At 50.7% G+C, this 27,203-nt stretch overlaps 1 protein-coding gene and 1 non-coding gene across 35 annotated transcripts in view; one reads left to right on the top strand and one right to left on the bottom strand.

The window, feature by feature from the left end:
* Positions 1-27,203, bottom strand: part of LOC144103794 (CUGBP Elav-like family member 2) — a 541,184-nt gene that overhangs the window by 343,783 nt on the left and 170,198 nt on the right. The gene's annotated exons all lie outside the window — the stretch shown is intronic.
* Positions 4,330-4,411, top strand: TRNAS-GCU (transfer RNA serine (anticodon GCU)). The gene has a single exon. It is a non-coding gene; the product is annotated as a tRNA-Ser (tRNA).

The raw sequence follows: 27,203 nt of genomic DNA, 5'->3' as shown, positions 1-27,203 counted from the left end.
ATAAATAAATAAATATGTAGAAAGACAGAAAAAAAACACATAGCGGAAGTTTCGTAGTCACTGTTCAATTTAGCCTATCCAAAGGTCAGGCTTACAGACCTTCCAGCGTAAACTGCGATGGTCAAAAGTCAAGGGCTACATTCAACGTTTTTGCCACAGCGATGTAACAGCTGGAGACGCTCGATAGTGGACGTTCACGGCTTTCCGTATTTGTCGAAATGTAGCCACTCTACTCCAATAAGGAGCAAGCCTATGAACTCTCCGGTATATATAACCAGGGCCAGGGCAACGCCCCAAGTACCGCGCCCATGCGCATGCTAGTGGAAGGGAATGGGAGGGGGGGGGGGGGGGCAGTAGCGGAGCAAACCAGGCGGACACGACGCGGTACCAATCACCCCGTGCCATTAAATCGAGATAAGCGAAACAAAGTGGGCGGAGAGCAGCGTCACCACGCAAGCAGCCAAAAGCGAACAAAAAAAGACCCTAAACATTAAAGGCAAAGCGCTACAGGACGCGGGGGCTATATACCAGGCAATAAACGATCGCGCGTCCGAGCGACCCGAGACTCCCGAAGAACCGTGGGGAATAAAGGCGGCCTTTAAGAACGACAAAAAAAAAATAATGCACGTGGACCGGAGAGTGGACGCCGAGAGGGAGAGACTCGCGCAGCCGGAGATAAAGATAGGGGAAAGCGAGAAAACGACCGCGTCCAATTCATCCGAGACGCGGGCATTCGTCTCGCCTGGACACTCTACCACCCAGACACGGGTAGATAGAGGAAAAATATAAGCCCGCGAGAGAGAGAGAGAGCAGTGAAAAGGCGTAGGAAAGAAAATAGAGAGACCCGCGACACAACAGCGCGGTAGTTGAAGGGGGAAAAAAGGAAAATAAAAAGCGAAAGTCGAACTCGAGCAAAGCAACAGTGGCAGTTCTCGCGGACCGCGCGCCCCCCATAATGCATCTCTGGCAAAGCCTAGTGGTGTACTGGACACCCAAGAGGGAACAGGAAGAAGGATGGGCCGAAGATACTTTCCCGCTGCCTCCCATCTTCTCGCTGTATTTTTATTTCTCTCTACTGCATCTCCTCCGGCGTGCAGCATCCTCCTTCCCCTCTTCCCCCAGGGCATTCTGTTGCCGACGCAGCCGTTAGGTGGCCGCGCGTCGTTCGGACGGCTATCTATCCCTCTTTTGGCCCACCCCCTTCCTTTTCTCCCCATCGCCCTCCACGCTCCATCCCAATCCATCCGCGCGCACCTGCGCGGCCTATCTCTTGCGAGTAGACCATTTGCACCCCTGCGAATCCTTTTATTTAGCTCACTCAAGATTTCCCTAGCTTCCTTTTTTTCCCTGTTTCAAGATGGAGTGCTGTTCCTCCCCTGAGTCCGCCCCGCATGCTGCACGAGCTCTCCACGGTCGACGCAGAGACCCACGCGGACTACGACCACCGAACCCCCCCCGTGTCTCACGTCTGCCGTGTTCTTTCAGAAGTCGTGCGAACAACACACGAACACTACATTCCCGTTTTATAACAGTGACTGGCAATAGTTCCCCGACATTCGTGCTCCAAATCAACACTGTTGGCTCTGCGGCACGGCGAGGTAATGAGCTCAGAATTCATTTCGTCCACAGGGAGTTCTCTAAACAGCACCGTTACTCTCACTTACACGGCCGTTTTCGAGTATCGCCTCCATCACAGTTAATCCTGAAGGTATCAATAAGGCGGTCCAGTGGCCAGCAGCTGAGCGCCAACGCCACGCGAAATACAAGAGTGAAAAGGAAATTTTTAAAACCGAAATACCGCCGGAACTTGCTGAACACATACAGATAAAAAGACGGAAACAAACTCGACTGCGTCTGTTGCCATGCGTATTTCAGCGCCGTCAATCTTCTCAGCGTCGCAAGCTGCAGTATCCTATCTAATGCGCAGTGAAGCGAATTTCTTATTAAATATAGCACCGTATTCACAAAACCCTTCCTTACCTAGACCACTCTCGCATCTGGGTATGACCAACGCCTTTTTTTCCTTTTGCCTTGTGAAAAATGACCTGATGCGGACGCTGTGTGGAGAGACTAAGCCCCATTACCCCTCTCCCCCTCCCCCGCAGAACATCAAAGCTCAATCATTCCAAGACATCAAGCAGTAATCCCTGAACGAACTATATGGCAGTGCAGGCAGTGCCTGTAGGCGTAATTTGTTTTTATGCTGCGCAGAGCCTACCTTCAGAGAGAGCACGAGAAAGTCCTATCAGCCGAAAAAAAAATTTCCCTCGGACTCCAGTGTCTGCTCCTTCCACCAATAGAAAAACGAAGAACCGAAGCACACTAACACAATTATCGCTGCAAGCCACCGCTGAATTACAAATCATCCGGGGCAAAGCTTCCAGCAGACACCGAAAAGCTCCCACCTGGCACAACCCGCGGGGCCAGTGATCAAGAACAAAATGAGTGGCTCCAGACGCGGCTTCACTTATGCAGGAAGCAAGAGGCCAAAGGAAAACGCCATTTCCTGAGCGCAACGCTTGATGTGCGCGCGCACCAAAGATGAAGCGCGTATCCCCAGGGAAGGAAGAGGAAAAAGAAAAAAAAAGGCTAAGAAGCATAACGAATCATGCACAGCCCGAACGGACCTGCGCAAAACCTAGGGAAGGGAGGGGGGGGGGGGGGCAATAAGAAGAGGAGGAAGAGGAGGCAGGGTTGAGAGAGATCCGCCACCCATTACACCCATGATAAAGCAGGGGCAAGCGAGGCGCCACTACTGCCACCAGCGCCGCCTAGAGCGCAGCGGAACTTTACTTTTTTTTTTCTGTCGAAACAGCAGAGGAAACCGAGTCACCCCGAGGCCAACCAGGACAAAGACGAGGGAAACAGAAGGGAAAAAATTGAGGGGCGGCAGCCAGCAACGTGTTTTCCCCTTGTTGCCAGGCGCCTTTATGGTCGCCGCCGACGGCCCCGCAGACGGAGGACGGAACTTGGGGAGCAAAAGGTGGCTGATGGAGACCGGCTTGGGGAAATAAGGGAACGAATGGGAAGATCCGGCTCCCAGACCAGACCAAAAGGAGGAGCCAGACTGCGCCGAAGAGAGGAAGCAGCAGCAATGCCTTACACCTTTCCCCAAAAACAGCACGTGTCCACATGCGACCAGTTACCTTTCTCCTTCGAGCCACACGCTCCCTCCCACCATCATCACAGTCCGAGGAAAGCATAGGGTTTTTATCAGCTCTAGAAACATGCCACGCCATGCCCTGGACGTTGAGAGAGGAAGCAGGCCTCCCTCCCTTTGGATAATCGCCACTACTACCGCTTTCCGGAAGGAAAAGTCCCGACGAAAAAAAAAAGGAAGCCTTGTCCTCCATTAATCGCGGCAACCTGCAAACAAGACAAAATCAAACAGGTCCAAAAATTCGCTAACGCAGCCGGTTTTCTACGTAGCCACGTGGAAATGATAAAATGAGAGGGAATTTTTTACACGCCTGAATCTTTTGCTGCGTCAGAGCGTTATGGAAAGTTATTGGTGCAAGAGAAATTACCTAGACTTTTGCGCTCTAGGAATCAATGTGCACACCACTCCTACAAAGTGCATGCGCGGTGATCAACTATCATTTTCCCGCAGTTAAAAATAAACGAAGTAATAGTAGCTCTACAGTCACGGATTTCTACGTAATGCCTATCAGGCGACTCGCCGCAGACACCAAAGGCAGCTTTAATACGGTAAGTCCCTAGAAAGGTTCGGAACAGTCCAGTAGAAATCGTTCCGCTCTTGTGAGATAACAGATCTAAAGAATTTTCGACGTCATCATGGTAGTTTGGTTTGGTTTATGGGGGTTTAACGTCCCAAAGCGACTCAGGCTATGAGAGACGCCGTAGTGAAGGGCTCCGGGAATTTCGACCACCTGGGGTTATTTAACGTGCACTGACATCGCACAGCACACGGGCCTCTAGAATTTCTTCTCCATCGAAATTCGACCGCCGCGGCCGGGATCGAACCCGCATCTTTCGGGCCAGCAGCAAAGCGCCATAACCACTCAGCGACCGCGGCGGCCCCATCATGGTAGCATGAGAGCGTTTGCTGAAATTAAAAATTCAGGGGAACACCTAAGTCACCTTACGTGCATCAAGACAAAAGCCTATGTGTCGTCCTGTTGAGCTCTCTAGCTCACCACGATCGCCTCACGCTTCTCGAATTAGTTTCGGTTTCAAGTGGCGACATAGTAAACACATTCATTATATCCGGTTTCAAGTTACGACATACGCTTTCATTATATGCGATGTGTTCGCTATATCCGGTTTCAAGTTACGACATATGCCCTTTAAAACATCCTCGTTTCGTCGGACTAGGTGGCCGAGTGGTTATGGCGATGGCCTGCTAATCCATTGGGCTCTGCCCGCGTGGGTTCAAGTCCCATCCTCGTCGAAATATCTGTTCAATTTTATTTGATCGACAGGTGGAGCGGACACTTCTTGTACACGTTTCCTGCGGACAGGTCTTGCGCACACTGATGAGTCAAGTAAGGCTTTCTCCTTAAAACTTGTCACTCAAGAGCCCGAATGAGCCGGCGCCCGCCTCGTCCCTGCAGACAAGTAGCCTACGTTAAGCCCTCGAAAAGACTGACACCAACTGAAACGACGAATGCCCGGTCGACATTCAGAGTGACAATGAACTCGTAGCCGCGTTTAACCGGTCCCGACTAACAACCCACAGACACAAGCAAGGGGATTAACAACGTAAGAGCGGCACACTGCACCGCCAAGCCCACTTTTGACATGCCACTAAGACGTTAAACCGAGGCCTGCATTGATTTCATTTCAAATGCCGGTTTTCTGTAGCAGCGGCATACTTCGAAACGCACTGACCGCGCCACCCGGAAATGATGGCACAGTACTGCACACTGAGCACTCATTCATGAATAACTTCATTACCATGTAAAAACTTTCCCCCCTTTTCGTGTAGCATCTAAAAGTCACTCCAACCTAGTAGGGAAATAATCAGAAATTTCGGAATTCAGTGCGGAAAGTAAGTTTGCTCCTTCTCACGTTCTAAACAGAAGTAAATAAGAAAGCAAGCGGTCCTATAAAAAGTGAGTGCGCTGCTGCACAGCTAACTCCCTTTTAACTCCCGTATAGGCGTATTTCGTGTTTGGAGCGCATACTGCTCGCGACTGTGCCACGCGCCGAGTCGCGCGCCTGGCATTTGCGCAAAAGGAAATTGCCGAAATCTCCATACCACAGGCGGGCGAAAGTGAAAACAGCGAGCCGTGTGTACTCCGCCCGTTAGCATCGTATCGACGACGGCTTCGTCCAAGCACGACACATCAACGAGTCCGGCGGACCACCAGGCTTGGGAAGGAAAGCGACACAGACAACGCAGGAAGAAAAACCAAACAAACGAAGCTGTGGGTGATGTAGGGGCACAGATAGACGCTGTTGCTCCGCGCGCCGCCATTACCGGAAACCGAAATGCGATTGGACGGCGCTGATGGAGCGGCGGCCACCGCCGGAAGCGGTATACAAGGGCACGCACACACACCACACGAGGGGGTGCTCCTATATAGGAGCGTGCAGCAAAGAGATGGAAATGTAGACGCGGAAATGGGCAAGCCGAGCGAAAAGCGACGCAGCAAGGAGCGGCCGACCCACGCAGAGCAGCAGTGGAGAGGGTCGGAAACAAAAGCGAGGCGCACTTGTTAGCGTATTCCAGCAGCGAAAACGAGTTTGCGCGGGAAAAGGCAAATGCGATCACGCTCGGAAATGAGGCGAAAGAGAATAGTGTGTGTGTGTGGGGGGGGGGGGGGGGGGGGGGGGGGGGTTCATGAATGTCGCGAGATGTCCATGGGACAAGCGCACTAAGACTGGCCACTTGGTGCTGTACCGGCACGCGCAGCATGAATAATTCACGCGCCTATAAGAAGACGGTGTTTCCGCAAAGCAGACCGACAATATACAGCGCCTATTCCGCCAGGAACTCAATTATTGCCATCATCCGTCAGGAACTTCCATTAGGAACTGAATTATTACGAATCACATGAAAACAACACACAGGACGGTCACGGCTATGTAACGCGAGATTCAGCGATAGCTGTTTATGCGTTTAGTCACGTGAACACTTGTGTACTAATCACGTGATGCGCCCCTGCACTGGTAGGCGGCTGTTCCAAACAGAGCCCACCCGTAGGCTTATGCGACCCAGGTTGGCCGGCGCACCCACCAGTTACGCCGACGGCGACGAGAAAGCCAGGGACGGGCGCCTAACAGCTATCGCTGTAAAAACCTATCCAAATGAACGTTGATTCAATAGACAAGAATAATTAGCGATTTTAGAAGAGCAAGAAAAAAACAGTTCCAGCCGCGAGAAAGTGTAAGCACGGATAAGTAGGGAGTTTTCTTCGCATCAAAAAAGTTAGCTGAAGAATAAAAAACAACTGCCTCCTTGGTGTTTGTATGTCTACGTCCTGGTGCTGCATGAAATCTCCATGCTTTTGTGTCGTCGTTCGTCTTCGCATTCACAGAGGCAACACCGCCTTTCACAACCTCGAAACTTAGCACCCAGCGTTGATGCTTAGAGCGGGAGAACAGTGCTCAACTAGACGTCCGACGGGCCTTGTAGCCAGCGCGGGGGAGTAATTCGACGACTGAATGACCACCTTGTTCAACAAAAAGTTCGTGTTTCTTGTTCTTGTTTTGTTTTTACAGAAACCGACATGTCAAACCCAGAGCGAACCAAAGATAACAAATCTAAACACCCCCTCCCCAAACTTTGGGAACAAGAAAATGGCTTGCATTTTCCCTGATACCGTAGGTAACTTTATTTGGCTTGTTCGATCGCGCGATTTAGGGCTAGCGTCCAGTGCATATAGAGTGTTTCGTTCACCAAAACAGTCTCTCTAACCGCACCGAACAATTTTTACTTTTTCCTGCATAAACAAAAGCAGACTTGGTTCCAGCCAAGCCTGAGATCACCTTCGTTTCCATTACATTTAAACAATGAAAACCTACGAAACTGACGCTCCCAACGTTTCCGGTTTGCTCAAGTCACTACAGAGCCATTCTTATTTTCCGCACATTTCTCCACCATTTCTCTATTTCTTCATGAGGCTCGCGAAAAGCACAGGCAGTGCATGCGAACACCGTCCCGTAATCACGCTCACTGAAACAACCGTTTCTCGCTGAAACAGCCATACAGCAGAAAACGACTGCTCTTGCTGCAGCGCTTCGGTAAAGTAAAATACGCAAGGCGCTTAAGTTTGCAGCCCATTAGGGAGGTGCTACCGCTAATAACGCTATTAGTTTTCGAACCGGACATGATGGAACGCTTAAGAACTTTTGCGCAAACCCAGAGTTCAAAAGCGAAACTATGAAGCCACTTTTCTCCTCTGCTTCTATGAGAGGGGGCCATCCGGATCTAAACTTTTAACACGCGATGCAAGGCCCATAACTCCTCCCAGAGCACCTCGACGAAAGATCAGAAGCCACGGACATAAACGGCAAAGTGATTAAACGCAGGGCTCTAAGAACCGAACCAGCGTATGCAGGCTTAAGTAAAGGGAAGTTTAGAAGCGCAGAAACAGGGGGAAGGGTATTTCAAAAGAAGGAGGGTAAGGGACGAAGGGGGGGGGGGGGGTGCTCACCACGGCGCCCGCAAAACATGATGGATACGCGATGACGAGGAGGCGCTCAGCGAGTAATTACGGGCTACAGAGTTCTCCGGCATAAAAGGCCACCCATCAGCCGGAGAGCGCTTAAATTTCGCTTAACAGCCGTGAGGCCGCCATCGCTCATGCGGGAGCGAACCTTCCCCTCGTCGTCAAAAAATTAGTGAGCGTTATAGATCCCGCATTAACGTCTAGCTCAGGATAGCCTCCTCCAGATCCAGTCGTATTTTCGTAAGGAATTATCTAATGAAGCCTACTGAAACTGGCTTATTGCTGTGAACAAGAAACGACAAGTTAGTCCGGCGCCGTCCACATGTGTTTTTTTTTTCGTGACACTGGCACTGCCCCTTTTTATAGTCCTCTTTTTCTTTCGCCCCCTGATCCCCCCCCCCCCCCCTCCTCATTAATCTGCGCAGAGTTTTCACAGCCTGGACTTCGCGTTGTGCTCGAAAACTCGCACGGTGAATGCGAGCAAGAACTCGCCGAGCAATCACCGTTATAGCGAAGTTCCATCTGCAGGAAAGCGCCCCCCTTATCCCTCCCCGATAATTGCTGCCAAAGCTTGCTTCGAGCGACGCCTCCACCAAGCACCGCTATAGGCTTATGGCGAGCGTGCTACAGCAATCAACGCCGTGCAAAGCCACGTACACCGTCGCTCGTATACGTGCTAGGCCAATACACGCGCTCAATTATTGACGAGCTTTAAGAGGCACGAAGTTTCGCGCCCGCTTATTCGATAAGCCACGGCGCTACGGTAGAACTTTAAGTTCTAGTCTAGGTTTTTTAGGGGAGTTCTTAATTAGCAGAATCTATTCAAAACCGCGTTGAAGAAACAGTCGAACGTGGGGGCCTCACAAAAAATATGCCGCCAGACCAATTTGAAAACCGTAAGCTGTAGGGCCAATTAGCCGTAGCAGCTTCTGATGTGGGAACCAGAACAGCCCCCCTGGAGAAACTTAAACGCGATTACGGGAAAGCGTAGACTAAGACATCAACACAATTAAATATTAAAAAAAATGAGAGAGGCGGAGAGTAGGATGATTGTGGGGGGGGGGGGGGGGGGGGGGGGGGGGGGCAGGAGAACGAAACGTTCTTGTACGCATTCTTAGCAAAAAAAAAACGCATTTCTCTTCAACGTTTAATGCCTCAAAACCGCGAACCACAACCTAGAAGAAGAAACAACCGTACGCCGTTATTGCGAACGTAAATAGGCAAACAGAGTAGCCTCGATACGACGCGCCAAGGGCGTGAAAAGACGTTATTCACTAAAGAATAACTCGGCAACTACATCAGCTTCGAAACAAGAGCGCTCTGCAGATATAATAGTTACATATGACTGCTAACCAGCACCTACGAGTGTGCGCCGAAATCATCAGCGCAAGCTTTCAAGGAAACTTCAAGCATGTTCACAAAACACTTGTGTTCAAGTTCAAATGTGCCACAATGTTCTTTTCCGCCGCCTCTCTGAAGTCTCCGGAAAGCGTTCGAAAGCTCCTGCAGTCAGATGATGATAATGACGATACGATGGGGCTTGGATAGCTTTTTTTTTCCTCCCCTCACGCATACTGCGTGGTAACGAAATTCAGAAGCGAATAACGACGCAGCTCTCTTCAAGAAACGCGAAAACTCGGCTGAGGAAAAACAAAACCACTGCGATACAGTTATACCATTATTTTGCTCAAACCGAAGACGCCGCTTCAAATACGCTCCCAATTACGCGGTTCGCGTGAATATTACACCCCCCGTGCAGAAGACAAGAAAACATAAAGAGACCGACCAACTCTAGCATCTTTATTACATCCAATCGCTGCATAACTGGGCACATACACTCACACACAGAACACGGAAACAAGAAGAAAGAACAAAGTGCTCAATAACGCAACGGACAAGCTCAGCCATAACGGTTCAACGGCCCCGACAGGAGCGAGCGGACTCTGTTTGCTCAATGTCCCGCGGCGGCCCCCTTTTCCCGCGCGTCTAAGGAGCGCCGAAAAAATATCTACAAAAAAAAGGCGGTTCTTCATCGGCACAGATGTACGACACAGAATCAACACTGTCCTCGAACGATCCCGCTAATAGATCTCCCATCCCCTAATGTCGAAGAAGAAAAGAGAAAATTTTAAAGGAAAAGCAGCTTTCTGTCGAACCCGAGAGAGCGTTGCATGGGCTGTTTACACTATTCCGCCATTGCTTCTCTTTCTCCCCCAAGCAGGAGGCGGCTGGATGCGACGGCGAGGCAGCCAGTTGGCCACGCCGTCTCAAAGACGACGGCGCGCGGCTAAGTGCGCAAACAAACTTCCGGTTCCGCCGACAGAGAGAGAGGAGGGAAACCGGCCTCTCAAAACAGTTAGCCACGAACACGGGGAACGGTTCGAGGACTGAGAAGCGCTGTACACTGTAAACACAACTGCGCCTATATGGGAGTAAAAAGGGAGTAGGCTGCCTTCTAGCACACTCCCTTCTATAAAAGGGAGTGCGCTACAGGACTGCTGACTCCCTTTTCCCTCATTTCTGTTTAGAGTGTACAAGGACCGGCGCTCCTCCAGCCGAACAAACGGAGGCTGCTTCAACGAAATTAGCAACGAGAGCTACCGGGGCGGGACGAAAAGACGGAAGCGACTGACGTGACGAGGAGGAGGAGGAGGGGGAGGAGGAGGAGGTTTGTATTGACGGTCTCCCTGCACTGTTTGTCCCGGTGAGCGCCGAAACGAAATAAGCTCTTTTTTTTCGTCCGTATCGCTCGCTTGATCCCTCTTAGGAGCAGCTCAATACACTTTTTTTTAAACGTTTGTACAGTAAAGAAACTTTTATTTTTATTTTTTCACTGTCACGAAAAATGTCCCCATAATGCTTAACGATTCGGCGGGTTTCATTAGCAGCACCGCTGCTTTAATTACACTCGCGAAGAACAGTCAGGAAGTCCAGCGTCACGGCTAATTAATGAGACACACAGAGATGACAGTTTGCGAGTAATGATAACAGAGAAGCTCGATTATATGTTGAAATGGAAAACGTGTTCTAAAAGTGGCTACAGAAGCATCAATGGCGAACCTCTCGAAAGGGTGAAACAGGGAATGTGAAACTGACACAAGAGATTCAAGAAAAAAACACCTTCGTATGGCGCTCTCCTCGGCGCCTTGTAAAAATCTGAGCTTTCTATTATTGCTTGTATTGTTGTTGGTCAATAAACTTCACTTGAGTAATGCTTTACCCCACATCGGCATAAGTAGCCTCCCGATCAAAGAAGCAACATATCTTTTCCGTTTCCCTTGCTGCTGTTTTTTTCTCAGAAACAAACCTCACGGATTACCAAGTTTAGCATTCAGCATAAGCGTGCGATCCATCGCGTGTGGTACAAAAGTTGCTGATTATCCAAGAAAAAAAAAAAGAGACGTAGTGCATTGGGCTCATCAATGAATTGGATAACCCCCATTTCTCTTCATCTAGTACCTCATAAAGAGTACATCATAGTACCTCATAAAGAGTACATTTAAAAATACGAGAGTACTACCAACTGTTTCCGCCGTTCCAGAACTTTGTAGCCAGCCGGTTATGCTTCTAGCATGTCATAGCAACAAACCCACGGGGAGAAATCATCGCGCTTACTTATTCGGCGCGTATGCACAGCAGCCTGCCAGTGTCTACAACTGATCTGCCGCCTTTTTAATCCCTCCACGCGTCGGAGCTTTTTCCAATTTTCGTGCGCCACTGGCAACGAACCTAATTTATCTCCCCCCTTCCAGCATAAAACCCGTAAACAGCCGTCCCGAAACATGACAACTCTCCAGGCACTATTTATACTACATGAAAAAACTGGTAACATAACGTTGCAGTCCTTGCTGCATGTAATATATCTACAGTCAACAAACATGTTTTTCATATCCGCACAATTTTGAATTGAACACAACCAAAATGTAATCGGCTTGCATGCCTGTAAAGGGTGCAGCCTAGCAATACAGCCGGCCGAAAGGACAAGCCCGCCCTACCTCGCGAAGGAGACAAAGGACGTCGTGCGCCAGAAAAATACCTGCTCAGTTCATTAAAGGCGTATTCACGCTGCGAAAAAAAAAAAACAAGTCGCCGGGACAAGTACGGGAATAAAGCACGAGTTCGACGTGGCGGAAACGTCAACATTGAAGGCCACCGACAGACAGTAAATAAAAAAAGAAACGCGCTTAGCAGCTTAACGTCCTTCTGACAGGCCAAATTATTCAAAATCCGCTTATAATGACTTGTTTTCGTTCCAATGCCTGTGGAATCTAATCCGACAGGCATCCCTTGACGTCCGCGGCGTAGCGACTGCACGAGAATGAATTAAAAGAAAAGCAGAAAATAAAACATCATTCGCAGAACATTTCGGCCTCATAAAGTCATTAGTTTTTCCTTTCTTTTTTTCTTTTCAACGCTACATAGAAATAGGATGAAAGCGCACTAACGAATACAGTCGGCTTAATACGCGCAGGAGCAGCGAAAAAAAATTGAGAGAACTGCAGAAATGGAGCAGCTCTGCCGGCATTACTCGCTTCGCTCTCTGTAGGTTCGAAAAAATAAACAGAAACAAGCGAATGACGAGTTAAGCAGCCCAGAAACTGCGCGGATAAACTGTTCCGAGAACCTTTACAGCGTGATTCGCCAAAGGAACGCTAGACGATAATGAATAGGCAAAAAGGTTTCGCCAAATACACCGACGGAAGGCGTTACAATGAAACCAGCCGCCGGAATTCAAATTGCCTTTGCCTTTTTCCTACGTTTCTTTGACGCTACAAAATACAAGGCAGGGAGGGAGGGGACACCGGAGGGGAAAAAAAAAGGATACGGAAAAGCAGCCGTCTCTCAACGCACGGAAAGTTAGCGCGAAATGACTCGAGTGGGGGATACGGCGCGTGCATAGTACACTACTCGCGAGGCTTAATACGGCGGGCGCGAACCAAATCAAATTTCATGCGATCTGAAAAAAAAAAAAAAAGAAACCCTGTCTCACTGGCCGACAGTGAGCCTCCTTTCACGGAAAGCGAAAGCGGGGGGGGGGGGGGGGGGGGGGGGAGGCACCGTGTGTTGCAAAAAGTGAACGAAGAAACCAAGAAGAGTAAGAAGAGAGAAGGAAGACTCGAAGCCAGGCAGCGGTAACGAAGCAAAGTGCGCGAGCGTAATCGAATTGGAAGCGAATCTCGTTTGTCAAATTCCCCAGCCGAGGCGATTTCGAGTCGCCCAGGGGTTTCTCACCGCAGCCGGTTCAACAAGGGTTTAGGGAGAGAGAGAGAAGAAAAAGGGGAAAAAAGAAAGAAAAGCAAACCAGCAACGTAGCCGTCATGCGGACAAGGGAAGGCAAGAAAGTGAAAAAAAAAAAGCGAAGATCGCCGGAAAACGACGAAATTTAGTTCCGCGCGCACACCGTATGCCATCTCTCCCCTTTCTCGCTTCGCTCGCTGTCAAAATGATGTCTTAAATTTATGCAGCGGAGGAAAGAGGCATCCGAAAACGACGACTCTGCGAAAATGGAGTCGACGCAAAATAAAAAGAAAAAGAACGGTTACCTGGGCGCCAATGAGCTGCCTCTAATGTAGAGACAAGTAGCACCCGATTCCGAAGCAATTTTCGACACCATTTTTCTCTCTCTCTCTCTCTCGCCACGCAGCTAATGAGAAAATTCAGGTAAAACGAGCTTCCTATTTTCTTTGATATGTCGCGTAGGGATACATTAACGTCAAAAACACGCGCACAAAGAAAAAATGGCACTACCAGATACACTAAGTATCACACAGCGCTACGAAATAACCTAAACTAGCAGCACATCATCAGTTTAAGGTACTTAGGAACGACAACACAAAATGTGCACTTCATAAATTAATTTTAAAATGGCCTCCCATAAGCGAGACGTTTGGTTCAATCTCAAAATAAGACAAAAAAAAAGAAGCACAACGATAGTTCAGACGTCGCGAAGCAAAGTGCGCAAGGCGAACGCACCTACATACTGACAGTCTGTTACAAAACCATGCGATCCCTTTTGCGCCTACATTTCGTTACTCATCAGACTGTGGAGCATTTGAGGGCTGTGCCAGTAAGCGTCTGTGGCGTAGAAGGAGGCACGCGACTTTTTCTAACGCAAGCGCAGATCTATACTCTAAAAAAATGATCAATCAATTATGGTGTATGGAATATGAGGGTTTAACCTCCCAAAGCGACTCCAGCGATGAGGGACGCCGTAGTTAAAGGGTCCGGCAATTTCTACCCCCCTTGGGTTCCTTTCATGTGCACTGACACCACACAGTAGACGGCCTATTAACCCCTTCCAAATTAATTCATGATTTTTGTTACACTTACCATAGAATGACAGCCTTTAATGAGATAAAACCTTATCGAAACTATGAATAATTCCATTAGGTAAAATCTGCCAATGAATAGAAACACAGAAGCCGCTGTGCTCCCATTCACTTTATCCGTCGCTCTCTCGAGCAAGAAGCATAGAATGAAACTGGAGCGATAAGAAAGAAGTGATCGCTCTGGTGCGACAAGATGTCCACTAAAGAGTCGCGATCCTGTGCATAGCTTTGTGTTCCTTTCACATTGTTCTAGACGCTGCAAACCTTAGGCAAGCCTCGTAAAATCTTGAAGCCACAAAACGACCAACAATGAGTGCGGGCATTCCTAAATGCAGACAACATACTACGGAGGTGCGAATCATATCAGTGCTACCACAACCGACACAACCACGCAACAGGGCTGGCAACGAATTTCGACACGCTCGAATTCAAAAAAAAGATAAACAAAAAAACAACGAAAGTTCTGGCTGAAGCTTTCAAATGCGACTGTAGCCAATGAACTGACATTATGGAAAGTTCCCTTTGAAAACGCTGTTCCTAAAACTGGAAATTCTGCGAGCCACAGGATGCATTCAAAGCAGGAGACCGAGCGTCTGAATGCGACGACATGCGAGAGCCACTGCTTCAGCACTAACCTCACCCGTCCCATAGCGCTAAGAGAAGAGCGAGACGAGGATCAATATCCATACATTTTTCTACTGGTAGGTATTTCGTCTGCATCCTTATTCAGCCAATCAATCGACGTAACTGCCCTCGTTGATATCACGACGGCTGATTTGGACCTTTCATGCAGCATATGAAAACTAAAGCTCAGCCAAACAAAAGACCTGACGGGCCTCTACTCGCCAACGCCCTTTCAGCATACCTTCTCCGCCCCTCCCCCCTCAAGAAAATAAATAAAAAAGCCGCCCAATCAGTTCACGATGCGTTGGAAGAACATTCTCCAACTGTTTTCTTCCGTTCAACCTTTCATTTCGACTTGCAATCAACCCTGAATGCCGCAGAGCGGCCATCCCTGGGACACTACCCGATAAAAAAAAAGGGGGGCCATATAGAATGCAGGACGGACCAATCAGCTTAGGTCGTTAAAGCAAAGCACCGCTCAGGTAGCGTAGGCAACCAGAGTAAAGAAAGATCGGGAGAAGAAAATAGAATGTAAGAAGAGGTGCGGTCCCCAGTAATTCTAGCCACCACGGGGGAAGACGACCTCTGACGTGTGCAACGCGCAAAGCCTCCTCTGGCTTTCCCCATTCGGACTCGTTCCGAGATGGTCTCTGCAGCCATCCCACGTACGTCCGTCTTTTTGGAACAAACTTCTCCATCAGACAGCAAAGTCCTCTTCATCAGCCGTCAGCTCCCAAAAGTCATCCCAATAATGACGTTCATCCCAGAGATTCTTTTTTTTTTTACTGTCCAAACGAGAAGAAAAGCCTGCGACGATTAAACGTAGAGCTTCGGTTAAACAACTCCTCCGTCGAAGATGGAGTGTCTTCCCTACAGGGGATGAAAAAGAAATGACAAAAATAGTACGAAGAAAAGGGCGGAATAGAGAGAAAGGAGGGAGAACCAACCGGAACCCGGAGAGCGCAGGCACGTCGCAAATGACGTAAATCAGGGGACTGCACTCAAAGACCCACGAAATCTGAGCCTGTAGCACGTTCCTTTTACTCATGTGTGTAGGGGCTCACAAGCAAGACAGCGAAAATAGAAATTTTGCCTTTTTTATTTGTGGGCTTCTTCTGAGACTCGAAATTGAAAAAAAAAAAAACGGGCATACGTCGAGGAAAACGACACCGCAAATCCGGAAGACGCGAATCACGAGGAAGTTCGAATTTCTTAAACGCATCTTCTTCCCACGTTTCACCACCGGCGAACCTCCGCAAAACTTTCATGCCCGCAGATCTCCAGCCAATCAGAGCCACCAAGGAGAGTTTCTCACGTGCGAAGAACTGGGCGAGGTTAATAAGAGGAGCCAGGCCTCCCGCGGCTAAAGTCTGAACTCTGACCTTCCACAGACTTGCCTTTTCGGCGCCATTGCGCTGATTACCTGCTACATTTCGAGATTATATTGCGGCTGATATATTTAGGCGGTACATTTCGCAAAGCACTATGGTTCTCTATCATTAATAAATGCTTTTACCACCACCACCACCCACTATGCTTAAAGGCAAATAGTATTTGCCCACGTGGTACCGTGCTCCACAATTACTGTAAGGATATTCTGAAAACAACGGTCCGACAAGTGCGACAACACCACCAAATAAAATCAGGAACGCCGCAGGACTGTAACATGAGGCAAAACTCACCCTGCTGTGCAGTTAATATTTAATCGAGGTCACCGTGGTCGCCACATTGAAGACCACTCAGTGTGCTGAAAAATCGTTTCAGTTTCACTAATCCGCTCATCGCGCCACCTGCTGTGACCATACGCTGCGGAAGCTACGCCTGGCGCTCCATCGCGACATCCGGTACGCCACGTGCACGCCTTCTGTTACTACGTCTCCGGGAAGCATCCACAATGAGTTCACGTCACCGTCGCGTCCCCGTCGACGCAGGTCAAAGGTGGCGGCGCCGGCGGCTTCGGTATTCGGCATTGCGCACCGCCGTGTTCGACGCCACGATCGATGGCACAAACCATGAGCAAGCCGGATGATGCCGAGACCCGTTACGAGATCGGCATCGATACAGCCCACATAAAGCGATCGCAGCAGTGTGCACACTAAAAAAAAAAAAAGTTTACGAGCTAACACTTTCGAAGAAAATGCCGAATGAACGCAGGTTTGTGGCGAGAGCCTCCCACACTGGCACTAGCGCGGCTCCAATTCTCGGCTAACGCGGGCCGCCGGCGATTAGATTTGGGGCGAGACCAGACCCCCGGCCACTACCTGGCTTCCATCTCGCATCTGGGGCATGGCGAGGCGAAAAAAAAAAATCTGCTGGCCCAGCGTAGATTCGAGAGAAGCGCAAAATAACAAAGAGGGCGCTCAAGTAGATTTCCGTTTTTGTTCTCCTAGCTAGCTATAATACATGCCTGGCCGCGGTGCCTTCCGCAACTTTGCGGCGGGTCGGTGAGAAAACGCAGGGGGGCTGCAGCTGACAAGCTTCGCGCAGGAAGAGAGAAAAGTGCTGACGGGGAGAAACCGCCGATACCATGAGCCACCGGGGCGCGGCTTCGAAGTGAAGAAACCGAAACAAGAAAAAACAGTAAAGGTACGCTACAAAACAACCCTGGTAGAGGGCACGTATACATCACTCCCAAACCTTCGCCTTTGTGCTAACTCGCTGGCTGTAAACTGAAACCCCGGCGATAGCGCCTTCAAAAGAAAGGACCATAGGAAATTCAAATATATACAAATAATAAACTAAAAGAGAGAGATAGGAAAAAAAGAGAGGCGGCAAAAGGAAGGTGAACGCCAGTCAACGAGCCAAGACAAGCCGAAACCCGCAAGCCAAACAACCGGAGAATGTTTCGACGGCGCCCCTCAATTTAGTGCCAACACAAAGGAAAAGTAAGAAAACAAGTGAAAAAAAAAGGAAAACAACGGAAGAAGAGAGCTACAACACAGATCTGATACCGTCGGCCGAAAAAACTGCCACGGTAAGGAAGAAACCCCTTCAGCGAAGCAGAACTCAAAGCGAGTAAGCGATAGCGATAGGAGACAAGACGAAGGAAAAGCTAAAAAAAGACTAGAGGAAAGAAGAGGTAAGCGCGCGCAGCCGAGGAGAGCCCGGTGCGCAAAGAAGGCAGCCAGCCAGCCGGGGCGACGGTAGCAAGGGGAAGCCGAGAAGCCGAGTCGAGTACAAGCCAAGCCCGCCGATCCGAGATAATCCAATCAAGGCCCAACCCCCTTGCTTGCTTCCACCCACGGACCGGGCTGCACACATCTTCCAAGTCTGTCCGCGCACGCACACGCACATACATACACAGTCATAGAGCTATGGCGCGTGCTGGCTACCTTCATCTCTTGCATCTCATGCATTTCGTTTCTTGTTTTGTTGCAACGTTGTACGCCTCTCTTTCCTGCCTTCAAGGAGGAGAGCCACAGCCCCTGGTCGGAGGAGGCTGAGCCTTTCTTCTTGTTCGTCTTTGCCGGGCGGCGGCTTAGCCCGGCAGGGTCCGGTGAGCCCCAATGCGATTATCCCCCTCACGGCCAGAAGACGAAGGCGGGCTGCTTCCTCTACCGGGTCCCGAACGCTGGTAATAGCGGGACGACGCGCTACAAGCTCGTGACGAGACACACGTCGGCTATACAGCGACAAGGTAAATACGCCCAGGTATGGGTTGGGGGGAGTACGCGCCACGCTTGCAGGTCGCGAGGACGCGGAGCTACGAACTGCGAGCGCGACACCGGGGGCCTTGAAAACGCGACCTCTGTTACGTTTGGTTCGCTGTAGGCGCAACAACCGCGCAGAAACAGGTCGTCTTTCTGGATTTCCGCTGAGAACGCGTTTGAGCAAAGCAGCAAGTGAGGCTAGGTTTGGTTGTGCAATGTTAAATTGGCGCTCAATGAAAGGGACACTACAAGCTACTATAGTCGGATACAACTTAGGAACGCAGCGGCCTTTCCCCGCCAAAGTAACCCCTTCCAGCCAACTGCGTCGGCAGATTCTCATGACCTTTCTAGTGTGACAATGCAGGGAGTGGCAGATGATAGGGGATAATTTCTTCCCTCTATGATCGGCGACTGACCCTCCTCTCTATTGTGGCGCCGCTCCCTGCATTGTAAACCTAGCAGAGTCATAAGAATCGGCCGACGCACGGGGAAAAGCCGCTAAGTTCTTGAGTTGTATCGAATTGTAACAAAGAGGGACAATAAACGGAGACCGCGAAGACATTTGTGACGTAGCTCTTCGGACACACGTTTAGGCAGCGACGTTTAGAAAGTCCGCTAACAGATAGCCGTGGCGGTGAGCGGTGGTGTGAAAAATATGGGAAGTCTTACAATTGAAGGTACATATGTATGTCGTCGGTTCGAATGCCTGTTGCAAGCTAGTCTTCAGGTTGGCTAGCACATGTAAGCTACTGGTAGCGAGAAATCGTATGACGCTGCCCGGAACGCTGTGTGACTAACGCTTGCGTCACAATTTCAGTACGAATGTTGTCAGGAAAACTGGCGCCACATGGTCGTCGGCCAGGGAGTATCGACAGACGAACGACATGTATAGGACTGTCTGAAGTGGCGGTGCTCGGCTTGCTGAGTGCGTCACACGTCCGCTTGATGAAGTTACCCTATTTTGGAGCGAAAAAGCTTCACTACGCTAGGTAAAGCAGTCGTCGCGTAGGCTGGAGATTGACCTTGAACGGTCTTCAGCCCAACCACGTTAGCCGTGTTATGACCATATGTGCTACAGTTATGGTGTCGATTCCTTGACCTCTTTGCTTAAGTTGACCTTTTGACATTGGGTGACCTTTGCGTTGACATTTGGCCTTAAGAACATCCGATGGGGTGCTGTGAAGCCACGTGATGACATCCATTGGGGGTGTCGTAAGACCATGCGATACCACGACATAGCCACGTGGTCGTGTGGGTGTATATAGTAACGGCCGTCGCGAGCGTGTAGGGAAGCTGCCATGGACGAGCCCCAGACGCTCAGCAAGCGTCCTTGCATTTCGTTGAATTCCAATGCTAGCCAAGTTAAGGCACTGCCAATTTTTTCTTGCCATCGCTGAGATTTTCTGTGCCATCTGCGTGCAGATACACGCCGCCGGCTATTCTCGTAATGGGACTTGTAATGCTTCCGCATTAAAACCCAAGTGCCGTGTTTTTGTCGTTCTTCCACCCGTTTCTCTATTTGTGACCGTCTCGATGTGAAAACGAGTACTACTTCGATCGTCCGCCTTACGCAGCATCACTAGCGAAGTGTTTACGCACTGCGGTAGCATAATCTACAAGCTCTCCGCCCTCGCGTGTAGCGTTGTTATCTCGGGGACACGCGCAGGCTTCTCGGAGAGAAGCTCAGCATGCTGGGGAAGGAAAACTGGTCGGGCAAAACTGGGCGAATTAGCGCTGTACGCCCAGCTTATCGGACACGTCCAGACAATTTTAAGGCAGCCTATTCACAGCCTTCTGTGGCGACTTCATGCCGACCAAGAAAGTGGATCCAGAAAGACACGAACTCCTCTTGAGCAGTACTTAACCCCGGTCCCAGACTGCGCGAGGGTTTGAGGATGGCAGGCAAACGTGAAAAAGAAACCAGAGAGAAACACTTTGCTCTTATCACAAGTAAGCCCGGTGCGCTGAAAGGCATTGGGTCTTGAAATGGAAGGCGACAACCTTCAATACTTAGCACCCTACAGTTTTGGGCCACTGTGACGTAAAACGAGGGCACAGCGTTGCCAGACGGCACGGAAGAAAAGAATGTAAACACTCCCGTCCCGTCTGTTAGCGCTGCTCCGACGTTTCCATTAAGAAGAACCCGACTCAGCCTCCATTTTGAATCCACTAACAAGTAGTGAGCTACTACTGAGCCCTCCACGCTTCCGTAAACGGCGCTGCTGTCTTGTTCGATCGGGCATCTAAACTCATCGATGCCGACCACACCCACTGTTCGTATCAGAACTGCACTTTCATCTAATCCAGGCTGTTTCAAGTGGAAGTTGTTTACACTTTTTGCCTGAACCAACCCTCATCATTTTGTGATAAAAATAAAACGATTGATTAATTCATTGATTCCTCGCTTACGCCCGGCCTGCTGGCGAGCTCAGATGGTACTACTAAAGCCGCCGTTAGACTGGAAACGGAACGACTGGAAAAAGAGTCTGCGACCGCAACCCGCTCGCTTTGCCATTCACGCTTTAGGGCGAAAAAAAAGAAGTAAAATAAAACACTACCGAAAACCTCTCAGCCCACGCCACACGCCTCAATGTGCCATCGCCATCAGCGCACGCGCACCCACCCGGGGCGCGAATGAGGCGCGAAGCACAGTCATGTAATGGGTCCTTCGAGACCATGCCACCAGTGCGGACGGGGTCCGACGGGAGAGGATACCTTTAACGCCGACCCCTCCCTCCACAGAAGCCTTCTCTCGTTCCTTCTGCGTAAACATATATTTTTCTTTTCTTCCCGGGGCGCCGCACGTGTCGGAAACCCTTCCTCCCAAGTCCCTCTCGGGGCCCGTCTGCGGAGACCCCTGCAAACGCCCCCGAACTGAACCGGCCAATCAAGGGAGCGGGCGCAAGTTGATAAAAATTGCGCCACGCTTCGGCGCCGCCGAGCCAGCGGTGCCCTCTTCACGGCCACACCAGCACCCCCGCCTAGCGCACAAATAAGGGGGGAACAAAATAATAAAGCAAAACGGAACATTTCGCACACACACACACAGAGAAGGCAGACACCGAATGCAACAATACTAAAGCAGGCGCCAGACACAAAGGCCATCGATGCGAACAAAACAGATACGTGAGAAAAAGATACAATGAGACTGGAAGCGCAGAGAGAGATAAAAGCAAAAGCGAGTACGTAAAGCAACAGCACCACATGCGCACTTTGGGGACCTCCGACCCTGCTCTGCTACACTGGGCTCTGCCGTGCATCCCTCCTTTCCTCCCTGACGTGCCGACGATAACGACCGCGCGTGAGTCACTGCGAAGTAGCCAGCCCCCGGTGTTTCGCCGGCGGCCCTCCACTCGTCCACGCCAATTCACGCGGTGACCGCCCAGACGCGTGCGGGGCGCGGCACGCAGCACCGCCCGCCCTGCCGACCCCCCCCCCCCCCCCCCCCACTGTGCTCTCTAGCTGCAGCCGTTCGCTTTTATTCATTGCGCCGGGCGGTAGCTCACGAACACAACCGCCGCGGCACAAGCAACTTCAATCCCATCAGGGTCGGCCCAGTGACGAACATGACGAGGGCAGACAGGCGCCCCGCTGTTAGTCCTCCAGCTGTCGCGCCATCATTGGGTGGAGAGGGGAGGGGGCAGACGACCACAAAAGTTGGCGATATTCCCCAGCGAAGGTCGGGAAGATCATACACATCTGTTCTGTGAGCGCGTGTGTAGGGGCGGGAGGGGGGAGGCGGTGTGGAGGCGCCAGCTATGCAACTCATGGAGAAGAAAGAAAACGCAGCGGAGAAGCACCATCCCGCACCCGACATCCAGTTTGCGCTCAACAAGCGACTGCGCTGGCACACGCCAGCGGGGCTACCGGCCATCGCTGCCCCTCCAATTATCCGCACAGGTCGGCACGCACTTGTCCGGTGCGGGTTCCGCGCGCTCGACTGCGGATGCTATGCCAGCAGAGAGGAAATCAACCAGGAGAGGGTCGCAGGTGCTGGTGTGTGTGTGTGTGTGCATCTGTCACGCCCTCCGGAAGCGGCGTGTGCGCGAACGGTGGTCAGTGAAAGCGTGCACCAGCACCAGGCGCAGGTTCGAGACACGATTCCCATGTCCGAGATCATCTGTAACCTGAATTCGTCCCTAATATAAGTTATATGACAGTTCATCCCTATAATTTACAGTGCATGTAAGGAAAGATTGCTCTCTACAAGTAAGCGTACACATATGTAAGCCTAAATGTAAGTGAACGTAAACATAGCTGAGAGTCCATAAGTGTGAGTTCCCAAATGCGAGTTCAGTGTGAGTTCACAAGTGGGAGATCACAAGTGGGAGATCACAAGTGGGAGATCACAAGTGGGAGATCACAAGTGGGAGTTCATAACTCGTGGGAGTTCATAACTCGTGGGAGTTCATAACTCGTGGGAGTTCATAACTCGTGGGAGTTCATAACTCGTGGGAGTTCATAACTCGTGGGAGTTCATAACTCGTGGGAGTTCATAACTCGTGGGAGTTCATAAGCGGGAGTTCATAAGCGGGAGTTCATAAGCGGGAGTTCATAAGCGGGAGTTCATAAGCGGGAGTTCATAAGCGGGAGTTCATAAGCGGGAGTTCATAAGCGGGAGTTCATAAGCGGGAGTTCATAAGCGGGAGTTCATAAGTGGGAGTTCATAAGCGGGAGTTCATAAGTGGGAGTCCATCAGTAGAAGTTCGTAACTGTGAGGACAACATCGAGTGTTCAACCATATATGTGAGAGTTCATCCCTATAGGCGAGGATTCATTCATATCTCCTAGACCCCGCCGCACTGTATACGTACAGGAGACGCTGAGCAGCACATCTAAAAATACAAGCGCCCACAGCACACAACCTTAACGAGCAGTTACTTTGCGCCGCGCTACACCGGGGATCATGTAACGGCTGAGACACCAAGCTTTAACCAAACCAGGGCTCGAAGCCTCAAGGAGAGACGCTTGCAGCAGGTCCACAAATATTTCACACGGCTCACAGGAAACGCTGGCGATGAAACGCATGCCATTCCGAAAGCAGAGAGGAGTCGGGTTTCGCAGGCCTAGCCACAGCGACTGCGCTTAGACGATTAAGTCATTCGTTGCCGACTAAATCGCGGTGTTTACTTTTATTCATTTAGTTCTTCTCACAGCCCCGAGATGCACGTACTCAATACTGAAAAACACGATTCATAAGCATCACTGAGCAACCATCGACTCCTCATATTTTGTTATTAAACAACCCAGGGAAGTTGAGTCGGTAGCTTGAGAGGAATAGACCAGGCCTGACGATCAGGTCGTGGGAGCCCTCAAGACTGACGCCTCCTGCCGATTAGCAACGCTGCGCCCTGCAAGAGGCGGCCGCACGCACGCAAACATGATAGACAGATAAAGAGGAGGAGGGAAAGGCAGGGATGTTAACCAGAAAGGGATTCCGGTTGGCTACCCTGCACTGGGGAAGAGGAATTCGGGGACTAAAAGGAGGAAACAAACTCCAAATTACCCCAACGGCTGCACAAACAAGTCATCGGCAGCCGCGTCTATGGAAGAGTCTCAACGCACGACTCGAGACCCGGCAACGACATGTCTTCTTTACCTTCCAGCGAATTCGACGGACGGACCGTCGATATCGGCGCAGACAAAAGCGGGCAAGCTGGGAGGGGGGGATAAACCGCGGAAGTGCGCGGCAAGGCGAGGGTGTAGCGCTGTATAGAGTCTGTGCGCCACCCACAATCGACCGGACTGTTGCCGCTGCTGTTGCTGCCGGAGGTGGTGCAGGAGCGATTGATTGGAACTTCGCCCCTGGCGTGCGAGGACATCGGTGGAGACGACGAGAAGAGTGGGCGGGGGGGCGAGACGACGAGAAGAGGGAGCGAAGGGGGTCAGCGACCGATTTAGTAGGTGGCGTCCCAGCAGCACAGAAGCAAAAATAAAAACTTAAACGCAGTCGCCCGCAAAGAGGTTAAAATCAAAGTGCGAGAGGAGGCGACGGAAGCACTCAGGCGCAAAACGTTCAAACTTCGATACGACGCGACACGGATCGTTGCTTGCGACGCAACACGGAAGGGAAGAGTGAGGAGGGGGAGAGGGGGGGGGGGGGGCGACCTTTACGACTTGGACGGGCAAGGGTGGCAAACGTGTTGTCAGCCAAGTAATGTATGTAAGGAGATTCGAATTGCATCCACTCACCACATTTTGGCCAACGTCGAAGCCGCTGACACACAATATCACAGTTACATTTACAAGTGAATGACGCGTGCCCTTTACAATGACATCAAGCCTGACTACTAAAAGGTACGAGGTCAGGTTGAAGCTCTGGTTGGTTAGGTCTCGATAACCACGCAAAGGCGCAGTGATGGCTTCGCAATAAAATCAAACCTAAAAGGAACCTCACACAGAACCAAACTCGCGCACCCCTTTAGTGAAACAGTCACGATTCATCAAAGCGTTACACATTTTCACGCTCACGCCAAGCTTCTAGTTTACAGCACCAGAACGAAGACGACAAAAAGAACGATCATTTCCCCCCGTTCCCACTGCCACTATCGTCATCCCACTATTCGGCCTCAGTTTCGATCGTTCAAGACGCCGCGTCACAAACACGGCACCCCTGGCGCGCGTGACACCGCTACGTCGCCGCATTGCACGCAGTACGCTGCCTCGCCGCGATGGCGACATTTTTCATCCCGGCTCAAACAGACGCTCGCCATTATTATTATTTTTTGAAGGTTCTTTGCAAAGTGCTGCTAAGGCCTCCCTTATACAGAGCTCTCCTCACCCTCCTCCCTCTTGTTCTTTCGGCATTTCTATCTGCGGAGAGAGCGGCTTCGATTTAATCGACCTTGCTGCAATTCTAGAAACACTCGTCCACACAGTAACAAGAAGAAATGAGGAACGATCAGACAACACACAGTCATACACAGGATAAAGCCAGGGGGCGTAGTTTCTGGGCGCCGTCACATTATGAGCGGCCGAAATGGAACTCTTACTCCATCTGGGCCGCAACACAGACGTCGCAACCAGAGCGACCGGTCGATACCATATCGCGTGCGAACATTGACGTCCCCGAAACTGTATAGCGAGGTTACGAAACGCGAGGTTGCACAGGAGGCCTCAAAATTTGAAGCTGAAAGGCACGGCCGTCGGGGCGATTAATCTTCAAGAAAGAGGCCCTCAAGTAGCAAGGGCAATTCTTTTCCTAGGCAAGGGCGGTCGCACGGAAAGAGCTGTGCAAAAATTCACGCCCCGTCTGCTACGCCGGCCTAAAACGGCTCTGTGGCCCATGCTGGTTGGCTTTGGGGTTTAACGTCCACAGTCAACTCAGGCTATGAGGGACGCAGTAGTGGAGGGCTCCCGATAATTTCGATCACCCGTGGTTCTTTAACGCGCACTGACATGGCACAGTACGCCGGCTTCTAGAATTGCGCCTTCATCGAAATGTGACCGTCGCGGCCGAGATCGAACCCGCATGTTTCAGCAGCCGAGCACCATAACCACCGAGCTACCGCGGCGGCTGTGGTCCGTCGAGTGGAATTACCGTGAGGATAACGCCTTTTACCTTACCTTAAGGAAAGTGCCTTTTACCTTACCTTAGTTTACCTTAAGAAGGATAATTACAACATGGTGGCGACACCGGTCATGATGCCTACGCAACGGAGACAGCAGGAAGAAAAAGGTGTCACGAGGATGGAAGCGACTTGAGATGAGAACGCTTAGAGGGGTGTGTGCAGTGACCAGGAAAAACAGGGTACGCAGTGATCATATAAGGGGTCGCGGTTGAAGTGGCAGACAAAGGAGCCAAGCTATGGGAGTCGATGCTCCTTTGGTTTGACCGTGTGATTAGGAGCGACGAGTATGTCGGAAAAAGGGTGTTAGTGATGAGCACCGAAGTGAAACGGCCACGGGGACGACCAAGTAGAAGACGGAGACAAGTGGTGCAGATCTAGCTTTTCGGAAGGAGTCGTGAGCGGAGGCAACTCCGGGCAACAAGGCGAACGCTTATTACAAACAGTGCACACATTCAAATGACAAGCTGAAGGAGGCAGGGAAGCTCGTGTGGCGGCGTCACGTGCACACGAACGCATCATAAAACTCATTCGGTGCTCAAAGAATCGAACAAAGCCTGTTATATATATATATATATATATATATATATATATATGGTTATGTTAGTCACAGGAATCTCATGGGCACATGTGTAGGGGTCACACCGGACGCCCGGCGTGCGTCGCCGAAGCGCCGAGGGTTGGCCCTATTAATGCTATACATCTTAAAACAAAAAACGTACGCGAATCGCGGTACAGAACCTCTATAGGAGGGACGAAACTGGGGGGCTGGAAAAACAGACGGAATTAATTACCGGCATCACAACCACGCCCGGCCCGCATAGTGGCGCAAAATCGATTAACGCGCCCTTGCGTGAGCCTGCGCTGGCGGGGCTATGCGCACACTGGCAAAGCAAAACAATAAAAACACAACCGAGGGCACACGTACAGCGCGGGACCGTAATAAATGAAGAGGTGGGCGCAAACACGCGATCCCGTTAAAAAGCCGCGTGCAGGGCCACGCCTGTCAGCGGCGTGTAATCGGGGACGAGTTTATGCGCAGGGCAGGCGTTGTCCGGGAAAACAACTAGCGCGGCTATGTAAAGGCCGCCGCGAACGGCCGTCCGTCGTTTTCCGCAACCTCTTTCGGGAAGACAACGCCCGTTAAACGATCTTTTAAAAACAGCACAGCTGCCCGGCTTTAAACGGCACTCCCAGCACGGGTCGCGACTGTACTGCAGCCAAAGCGGACTGACCGGCTACTACTGCCCACTTCACCACAACCCGCCAAGCAGAAACTTGAATCAGGAAAGTTGCTTAAAGTGCCGTCAGGTGTAATGATGCGAATATAGAGCTGTATCTACACGCGGTGTTCGCGTTTGCTTCTAGTCCGAAAGTACACACTAAGCAGGAAGA

The sequence above is a fragment of the Amblyomma americanum genome, chromosome 9, assembly GCF_052857255.1.
Source record: "Amblyomma americanum isolate KBUSLIRL-KWMA chromosome 9, ASM5285725v1, whole genome shotgun sequence".
NCBI lineage: Eukaryota > Metazoa > Arthropoda > Arachnida > Ixodida > Ixodidae > Amblyomma > Amblyomma americanum.
Note: the sequence above shows the minus strand (reverse complement) of the source record. Positions and strands in the feature narration are given on the sequence as shown.